Genomic DNA, 9,849 nt, shown 5'->3' with positions numbered 1-9,849 from the left:
ATTATTTGCAGGATTGAATATATGAATGAACATATAAATTTATTACCAGGGTTAAGACTGTATTTTTAAAAATCAGTAAGATTGTTGATGTTCACAGATAGTTCACAGGGACCAAAATAAGGCAATGATTGTGTGGCAATATAAGCTTTGGTTACATATTTAATGTAAATGGCATAGGAAAGACAAGTATCTAGAATAAATCATAAGATCCTAATTTGATCTAGTGAGTGTTGGTACCCTCAAATAGGAAAATAAATATTTAAGGGTAAATAACCACTCATCAGCTATACCCTGATGAAATGTTATTTCTAAATTTTAGGCATTATGGAAGATGTAGAGGATACAAATGTAACGCCATAAAAGGTTTTTATGGTATTATTTACAAAATATAAATAAAGACTTAATCATCAACTAAATCCATTCAACCAATTAATGATTCAATATAACACTGCTAATCAACAATTAGTCCTTTCCTTTTTTACCTTCCTGCACTTTCATTCTCTCCATCAAGGGAAATTATTTTTAATTTGAAAGGACAGAATAGCAACTACTAATAAATTATGTCAAATAATTTCCTGTTCCTAAAAAGGGTTATTTTGTCAGTACAATTCAAGAATATCATAATGTCCTCAATCTTTAGAAAGATACTTGATTTGGTCTCCCAAATATGGTTCATTTCCCTCCATCCTTTACCATATATGTCATTCTACTGTTCAAAAACCTTCACTGGATCCCCCCTTGAATTAAAAAGTACATTCAGGCTCATCAGCTTTGCAACTCTAGCCTCTGTAACTTGAATCCTACCTGCCTTTCTAATTCATTTCACATACATGACAATGTCACCCTAAGAGCCAGTTTGGGGGTGTTTCCCATCATGAGAAAATTGGTCACATTACACTGCGGTCATGCTTTCTGTCTTTGACCAAGAATAGCTTGGTTGCTGTGTTCATGAGACCTGTTTCTTCATATTTCTAAAAATCAAATTTATCCCCCCAAATAGGACAACTTTTTCATTACTGAAAACATTACTGTCACAGTTCATTTTATGTGTTAACTTGACTAATATAATTACCAACAACAACAAGTGCAATATGATCTAGAGGAAATTCTTAAGAGGAGTTTTATAAATAATGTAAGAATAACATCATCAGAACAGGTTTCTATAGTTTCATGATGACCATTTTGAAGGGACTTATATGTAGTGAAGTTTCTTTTATGGCTGCTAAAATTTTGGCTTCTTTTCTTTTTTAAAAAAATATATTTTATTGATTTTCTTACAGAGAGAAAGGGAGAGGGATAGAGAGTTAGAAACATTGATGAGAGAGAAACATCAATTCAGCTGCCTCCTGCACACTCCCTACTGAAGATGTGCCCGCAACCAGGGTATATGCCCTTGACCGGAATCGAACCTGGGACCCTTGAGTCCGCAGGCTGACGCTCTACCCACTGAGCCAAACCAGTTAGGGTTTGGCTTCTTTTCGTTAGTCTCCAATTGGATTCTTAAAGCCTTCATTTTCTTTTTTACAAAAGCTTTTATTAAATATAGATAGTAGTCTGCTCCAGTTTGATACATTCTTCTTTTTACAGTTTTAATTAACCTTTACATTATTTGAGATGTTTTTAAAATAGTTAAAACACAAATTTAAATATCAATATATGGCCCCCCTGGTGTAGCTCAGTGGTTGAGCATCAACCCATGCACCAGGGGTCCATTTCGGGTTTCAGGCTCAATCCCCAGCAGGGGATGTGCAGGAGGCAGGCAAACAATATTGATGTTTCTCTCTCATCAATGTTTCTATCTCTCTCTCCCTCTCCCTTCCTTTCCCTGAAATCAATCAAAACATACTCTTTTTTAAGAGAGATTTGATGAGCTCTTGGGAGACCTAGGCCTCTTCCCAGGCCGGTGCTCACCAAGGAGAAGACCATGTTCTCCTTGAGCATGAAGGTCCTGAAGCCCAATGGTGAGAAGCCAGACCAGTTCTAGTCCAGCATCTCCCAGGCTCTCCTAGAACTGGAGATGAACTCAGATCTCAAGGCCCAGCTACAGGGGCTGAATATAACAGCATCCAAGGACACTGAAGTGGGTGGTGGTTGGAAAGCTATTATAATCTTTGTTCTTGTTCCTCAACTGAAATCTTTCCAAAAAATTCAAGTCTGGCTTATAGGCGAGTTGGAGAAAAAGTTCAATGGGAAGCACGTTGTCATTATCGCTCCGAGGAGAATGCTGCCTAAGCCAACTCAGAAAAGCTGTACAAAGAATAAGCAAAAGCGTCCAGAAGCCTCATTCTGACATGCGTGATGCAATCTGGAGAACTTGGTTTTCCCAGGTGAAATTGTGGGCAAGAGAATCCGAGGGAAACCCGATGGCAGCCAGCTCATAAAGGTTCATTCACACAGCAGGACAATGTGGAGCACAAGGCTGAAACTTTCCTGGTGTCTATATGAGGCTCACGGGCAAGGATATTCGTTTTGAATTCTGAGTTTCAGTTGTAATAAAATGACTAAATAGAATATCATTCACAAAATAAAACATTGCTAAGGGAGTAAATCTTCAACATTCTCATTAAAAGAAAAAAAATTTGTAACTGTGGTGCTAAATGTTAACTAGACTTATTATGGTGATCATGTCAATATTTATCCTATATAATAAAAGGCTAATATACAAATCGACCAAACAGCAGAACGACCGGTTGCTATGACGCACACTGACCACCAGGGGGCAGACACTCAACGCAGGAGCTGCCCCCTGGTGGTCAGTGCTCTCCCACAGGGGGAGCACCACTCAGCCAGAAACTGGGCTCACGGCTGGCGAGTGCAGCGGCAATGGCATGAGCCTCTCCTGCCTCCACGGCAATGCTAAGGATATCAGGCTGAGAGACACCCCCCCCCTCCCCAGTGCACGAATTTCATGCACTGGGCCTCTAGTATATATATATATATATATATAATCATGTTGTACACCTGAAGCTAATATATTATATATCAATTCTATCTCCATTTTTTAAAAAAGAAGAATCAAAGAAATATTCATTTATTCATGGCACCTTCTGCCAAATTCCTAGTTTGAAGATATAATTGTACCAATTGACTTAGACAAGTTACTTACCCTTTCTATGCCTTAATTTCTTTATTCATAAAATGGTCTAGTAATTGTGCCTATTTCATAGGATTCTTGCAAGGATGAAATGACTTAATAAATGTGAAGGGCTATTAATTACATCTGGACTATAGTAATCACTAAATTAATGTTGGATATTATTAATACACTAGAGGCCCAATGCACAAAATTTGTGCAAGAATAGGCCTTCCTTCCCCCGGCTGCCGGCACCGGCTTCCCTCTGGCACCTGGGACCCGGGCTTCCCTCTTAGCCCAGGCTTCATCCGCAAGGTCATCCTGAAGGACATCCAGTCTAATTAGCATATTACACTTTTATTATTATTGATTTTCAAATATAACAGCTAGAACAGCAAAGGATCCCCAGATTAGGAGTCAGGAGACCTGGGTTCTAAATCCAGGCCTGGAATTAACTCACTGTATGACCTTAAGCAAGTTATTTCACCTCTCTTTGGCTTAATTTCCTCTTGTATAAAGTGAGATGGCTGGACTACAATTTCCCTACGTCCTTTCTAATTGTCTGATTTCAGTTGCATCACGTTCTTAATTCTGCATTAAAGGGAAGTTAAAACGATCATACATTAAGTGGGATTCAAGTGTTTCGTTCCATGAGCATTTACCAAGGCAGTGTGCCAAGGTAAATGAAAAACACGTTTCACCCTCGGGGAATTCACAAGGCAGTAGACAGACTGAGTAGCTCTGGACCTGGGGTTTGCCACAAAAGAATAAAAATTGGGAGCTTATTCTGTGGGCTAGAGAAGCTATACCATAAGTACTGCTTCTAATTTACTTATAATGTATACTGAACCTACATTATAGACAAGTAGCCTCCATTTACTCTGGCCCGAGGCAGGAATGGGCATGAAAAGGCAATGTACGATTATAGCAGAAACAGCACCCAATTCCTAAGCATGCAGAGAGGATCCAGGAGGACTGTTAGCGTGTTTGGGGCAGGATGAGACAGTCACCCTGCCCTTGGTACTCAACTCCCGCATTTAGAGCTTCTTCTGTTAGTTAGAACATTAGACTCCTATTAAAGTGCAATTGACCCTGAGAAAGGCAGCAGTAATTTATGTCTAGTATGAATGGGTTCAGTCAGCTCTTTCTCCAAAAATAAAAGGAAGAGAAAAAAGCATGAGGACAGAATGCCCCCTCTAATGAGATGGAAAACCAAAGGCAGGTGGATAACTGCAAAGGTGCTCTAATCTTGTCATGGCCATACTTCATTTAAATACTAGTTAATTACATCATGTAACTACAACTATGAATAAGCGGATTTAGGAACCAGCACAGGGACCCACGGTAATATGACAGCTGCCAAGGGGAGGAGGTGCACTTGGAAACACTGGGGAACAGCCCACTAGCAGGAGCGTCCAGCCAGCCACGACGCCAGGCAGCACGTGGACTGTTCAGGAGCTTCAATTCTACGACATGATTTTGCTCAGGGTTGGGTCCACCTGTCTGTCATGGCCAAACTCTACCTCTGCTGGTTCAGAATCCAACATAACACTACACCCAAGGAAGCCAACGTCATCACGTCGCTGAGCCATATGCGATGGCAGGTACGTCTCCTGGGTGCCACCTGCCAGGTACAGTCAGGTGCTTTATGTGTTTGTAATCTTCCCTGGCCCTCAGCACACCACCATGATGGCACCATTATTCCATTCTACAACTGAGGAAACTGAGGCACAGACAAGCTCAGTGATTTCCCCGGAGTCAGGACAGGGTTCAAACCCAGGTGCATCAGCTCCAAGGCCCAAGCTCCTTTTAGCTGCTGTGTTGACTGTTGTGTGTGTTACTACGGAATGTTGCCGCCATCTCTGCACCACGCGCTAAGGAAAACTTGGTGGAGCACTAGATGTCACCGCCGTGCTGTGCATGAGGAATGGGAGTGGGAAAGCAGCCCCATTGCTGAGGAAATGTGAATCGGGTGAAGGATGAAGCATCGTCAGAGCACCTGGCTGCAGATGCCTGCTCTACTCGAAATCGGTGTGTGGAAACCTCAGGGAAGTTAGTTCCTGTCTTTCCGTTTCAGTTTTCCTGCGTGTAAAATAGGATCGGAGTGCCTCTCGCATAGCGCTGTTGGCAGAATCATGAGATAAACACATTAATAGTTAGCATAGCGCCTGGAAGACAGCGAGCACACAGTAAACATTAGCCAATAGGAACACCGGCTCTGATGCTGCGAGCAAGCAGGACTCACCGGAGGTGATCGCAGGGTTCGACTTTTCTTTAAAATGTAAAAAGCCGGTCAGCGTGGCTCCATGGTAGAGCATCGACCTATGAACCAAGAGGTCAGGGTATGATTCCCGGTCAGGGCACATGCCCGGTGTGGGCTCGATCCCCAGTGTGGGGCATGCAGGAGGCAGTGGTCAGTAATCCCCTCTCATCATTGATGTTTTCATCTCTCTCTTCATCTCCCTTCCTCTCTAATATCAATTTTTAAAAAAAAAATTTTTTAAGTAAGCAGAGGGGAAGTACTCCCACTGGCCCTGGACAAAATCTCAGACAGCGTCACATTTCTGAAGATTCCTAGGCAATGAAAAGAGTCTTCAAGTCACTTTAAGTCAGGAAAACTGTCTTAATTCAGAAACCGGAATGCCCAGTCCCATGTAAGAAGCACAACTTCCTGCCTGGTTCCATGTTAACTCGTTTCTGGTGAGGGTATTGCTGAAGGCTGACGGCGGTTAGTGAGAAAGACGGGCCTCGTCCATCGTTCTCTCTCCCCTGCAGTGCCTCCCAGCTCTCAGCATTTCTCCTGTCCCCTGGTTTGTCCCCAGGTTTCACCCGGCCAGAGGCAAAGAGGGATGGGGAAAGGTAGAGAGGCAGAAAGTCATTCTGATTTTGACTAATTCTCTTGGGGGCCAGTTTCTTGCATCTGAGGCCTTCTTTGCTTTGGGGTGTTTGAAGATGACTCTTTCTGTCTAACAATTTCTTCAAAGCCTCCTCCCCACAAAAAAACATTTTAGGACTATTTGACTACTCCTCCTCTTACAAAAGTAGTGTGTTTTTCCCTCTGGGTGGCCACCGCTTTTCTCTCTGGCTTTCCTGGGGGGGGGGGGGGGGGAACCTCCAGGCAGCAATCTTGGGAAAGATTTTAAATGACTCCAGACTGGCCCCCACATGGCTCATGTTTGCTCTCAGGGAAACACTCTGCTCCCTCACCACAAACTCCAGGAGCAGCCCCCTTGCTCTGCTGTCGGAGCTGCTGGCCAGCCAGTCTTCGCCTTTCATCATTTCTGGGCAAGACTCAGAGAGCAGTCGAGTGTGTCCGGTAGTGCTAGAGACACATATCTCCACCAGGTCCCTTTGAGGCCCCTCTCCTGACTCAGTTGAAGGTAGCACGCCCTCCCTGCTCCTCCGACTGTGGCTGGAGGGCTCATGCACTGCTCTTCCGGAGAAACCCTCCTTACCAAGACCCCCCCTCTCCACTGTCTTGATCCTTCAATATCCACAATGGGGGTGGGGTTTTTTCTAAGAGTCAAGAAGCTCATGGAAATTTCTATCTTTGGATGGTACCTGACTTTGAACTTTTATTCTTATTGCATCTTGGTGCCTCAATAAAAACTTCGATTTAGCCCTGGCAGGTGTGGCGCAGTTGGTTGAGCATTGTCTCATGCACTGAGAGGTTGAAGGTTCAATTCCCAGTCAGGGCACATGACCAGGTTGTGGGCTCCATCCCCAGAAGGGGGTGTACAGGAGGCAGCCAAGCAATGCTTCTTTTCTCTCTCTCTCTCTCTCTCTCTCTCTCTCTCTCTCTCTCTCTCTCTCCCCTCCCTTCCCCCGTCTCTAAAATCAATAAAAAAGTCTTTTATTAAAAAACTTCCAATTTAATATTCTGTTACTTTTTTATCATTTTTATTGAAATATAAAGCGACTGTCACCGTGGGGTATGTGCTATACTACAAACATAAACAAAGTGTTATGGTAACCTAGAGGGCAAATAAACACACTTTTTCCAGGACTGAGAGCACAAGTCAGACATGGAAGGCTTCACTGAGGCAGCGGCATGACATTTGAATTGGGCCTTCAGGGATCCATTTGTTAATTTGGGAAATATTTATTGGGTAGCTATTATGGCCTCAGCAGTGTTCTAGGTGGTGGGGATCAATGGATGAACAAATAAAGATCCCTGCTCTCATGGAGCGGACCTTCTACTAGGAGGATGGGAGAACAGGCAACAAGCATGACAGATAAGCTACAGAATTTGATAGAAAGTGATAAATGCTATGAGGGAAAAAGAAAAAATAGGGCAGGATAAAAAGTTCAGGAACCAGAAAAGAGGAAGAACATCCAAAAGGGGAAAACAGTGTGAACACCGCCTGGAGGCTTAAGGGCAATGGCACAATCAAAAAATGGCGGGACAGTGTCATGTGACTGTGCCTGCCACAGGCCTGTCCTGGCTCAGCCATTGGCACTGAGCACCCAGTTCTCTGCACACCGCCCCCACCTTCCTGCTGGAACCCAGGAGAGTTTGCCTTTTGTACTTACCTCCACGGACGTATATCTAATGCTGAGAAAAAGAAGAATTTCAAGTAAAAGAACTGATAAAAACAAACTGGGTCGTTGTTGTTTAGTTAAAATCCCGTAAGACATTGAGCTGAAAAGGCTTTGGTGCTTCTTCAGTAACATTTTTTTTAAAATGATCAAGCACCTATTCCATGGCAGGCATAGTGCTAGTGCTATGGAGACAGTGATGTGCAAGGAGATATGGCCTTTGTCCCTGTACCAACGCATAGAAGCAAGTCCCGCAGCTCTGCACTCAGGGCCACGGTAGATCCCAGAGCTCAGGGCCCAGCAGTGACATCACCTGGTGGGAGACAGTGCGGCCAGGCACTGGGAACAGAAATGAGAAGCCTGGGATCTGTGCCTCCTGCCTCACAGGCAGTCTAGACCGGAGATGGAAGCCAGGACGGAAAATGACAGATTGGAAAGGACTGGAGGGCTGCAGCAGTGCGTTAGGTTAGAAACCAAAGAAATACAGGTTATGCTTGTGAGCGTGGCTTCCTCGCCCACCCTTATCTCAAGTCAGCTTTACCTGAGGAAACCCCGCCAATAGCAGCAAGAAGGACTGTAAGCTGCACTTGCCACGACAGGAACTACAATACCAAATGTATCTTAAAAGATGGGCCTAATCTATTTTCTTTAAATAAAAAACATAGTCTTCAGGATGGAGTTAACGCTCAGGCTAAAAACTCTCCATTGCGAGTCTAACGCCATTCCTCCCATCACCAGTGAATACTCAGCTTGGAGAGAGGCTCCCCGAAAGTAAAGCTTCAGATCCTCTGTACCCAAAGATAGCAACTTAGGAAACGAATTATGTTCTCCTGCTTTAAAAGGGGATATGGTTTCATTAACAAAAAAGATGCAGGGGCGTGAAGAGAACCTTCTGAAGTTACCACCTGCATCTCCTGTGAAATGTGGGGCTCTGCTGCCCTCTACCGTCCACTATAAAACTACTTCGGAGAGGCTTGGGAATCGCTAAATCATGGGAGGGCAGTATCTTTCACACACACGCAGGTACACACGCGCACATACACCCCAAAACGCAGGGGTTCTAAACACATCCTCTATCTTGTCAAGACCAATATTATCTAAACCCTGAACCCTGGCTACCGAGACGCAGTGAAAAGCCCCGCGAGACCCCGCATGGCGGCAGCACGCCTAAGGGCACCATGGACCTGGCTCCCAGAAGCTGCACCATTGGTGCTCTCCGGGGACAACCCTGGGGCTTCAGCATCACGCCTTGCTGATGGAGACTCTCCAGCCCTCACCACCCACGCTTTGCTCACACCCGGACACCCAACAATGCCTTCGAACTCAGAAAGACCATAACCAAACGGGATTCTTACTCACAAACCAGTCCATTTTCAGTGAGCTTGATTTCTTTTAATGGTACTTATCCCATCTTTTGATTTATTTTTTTTTTCCCCCCTCTCATTGGTCCCCAGCATGAAATGAATCTCGGGCATTGTCTTCCCCTATTAACATTTTTCACGTCTATTGCTTTCTCTCCATTGTCACCCTGGCTTAGGCCTTCATTGAGCCCTTGCTATTTCTATCTGGAATGCTACACCAACCTTTTGACTGCAGTCTCCAGTACATCTTAAAATTGCTAACAGATTTCTCTTCCTGAAGTGCAGCGCTGCTCGTGTTACTCCACTGTCTCCCTCTTGCCTCGGATAAAATCCAAACCCTTTTCTCTGGCAATTCAGGGACCTCCTCGATCTGCCACCAACCGGCTCCACAACCTACACAAGTGCCCTTGCTGTTCCCTAGACACTCCCTGCTTTCCTCTGTGCCTTGCTCCTGCTGATCCTCTGGCCTTGAATGTTTTGCCCTCACCACCTTCACTACTCCCAGCTCATGTCCAAATCATTTACATCCTTCAAGCCCTGGGTTAAATGCCACTTTTCCCACAAAGTCTTCCCTAACGCTTCAACTGGAACAAAGCTCTCTTTTTCTGAGTTACTATTGTGTACAAGAATATTAAAGGGCGTACCAAGACAGAATGACCTCAGCCTTGTGTATCTTATAGTCTAACATGTATCCCTTTCTAACTTTTATTCTCTTTCTATGCATATTTAGTTTCCCTTTTAAACTGAAAATTTCTTAAGTGCAGTATCAATGTTTCGCTTTTTATGCCTCTCGCACATAGTACCTAGCAGAGTACATTATATGTGTTATTCAATAAGTATTTAAATAAATTAATAAAAATATGAAATGTTACTAGA

General features: G+C 44.1%; 1 pseudogene; it reads left to right on the top strand.

Annotated features, from left to right (window-relative positions):
• Positions 1 to 1,924: 1,924 nt before the first annotated feature.
• Positions 1,925 to 2,480, top strand: LOC118677330 (annotated as a pseudogene).
• The last annotated feature ends 7,369 nt before the right edge of the window (positions 2,481 to 9,849 follow it).

Source organism: Myotis myotis, unplaced genomic scaffold (genome assembly GCF_014108235.1).
Source record: "Myotis myotis isolate mMyoMyo1 unplaced genomic scaffold, mMyoMyo1.p scaffold_m19_p_2, whole genome shotgun sequence".
Taxonomy (NCBI): domain Eukaryota; kingdom Metazoa; phylum Chordata; class Mammalia; order Chiroptera; family Vespertilionidae; genus Myotis; species Myotis myotis.
This window is presented reverse-complemented; position numbering and strand designations above follow the sequence as displayed.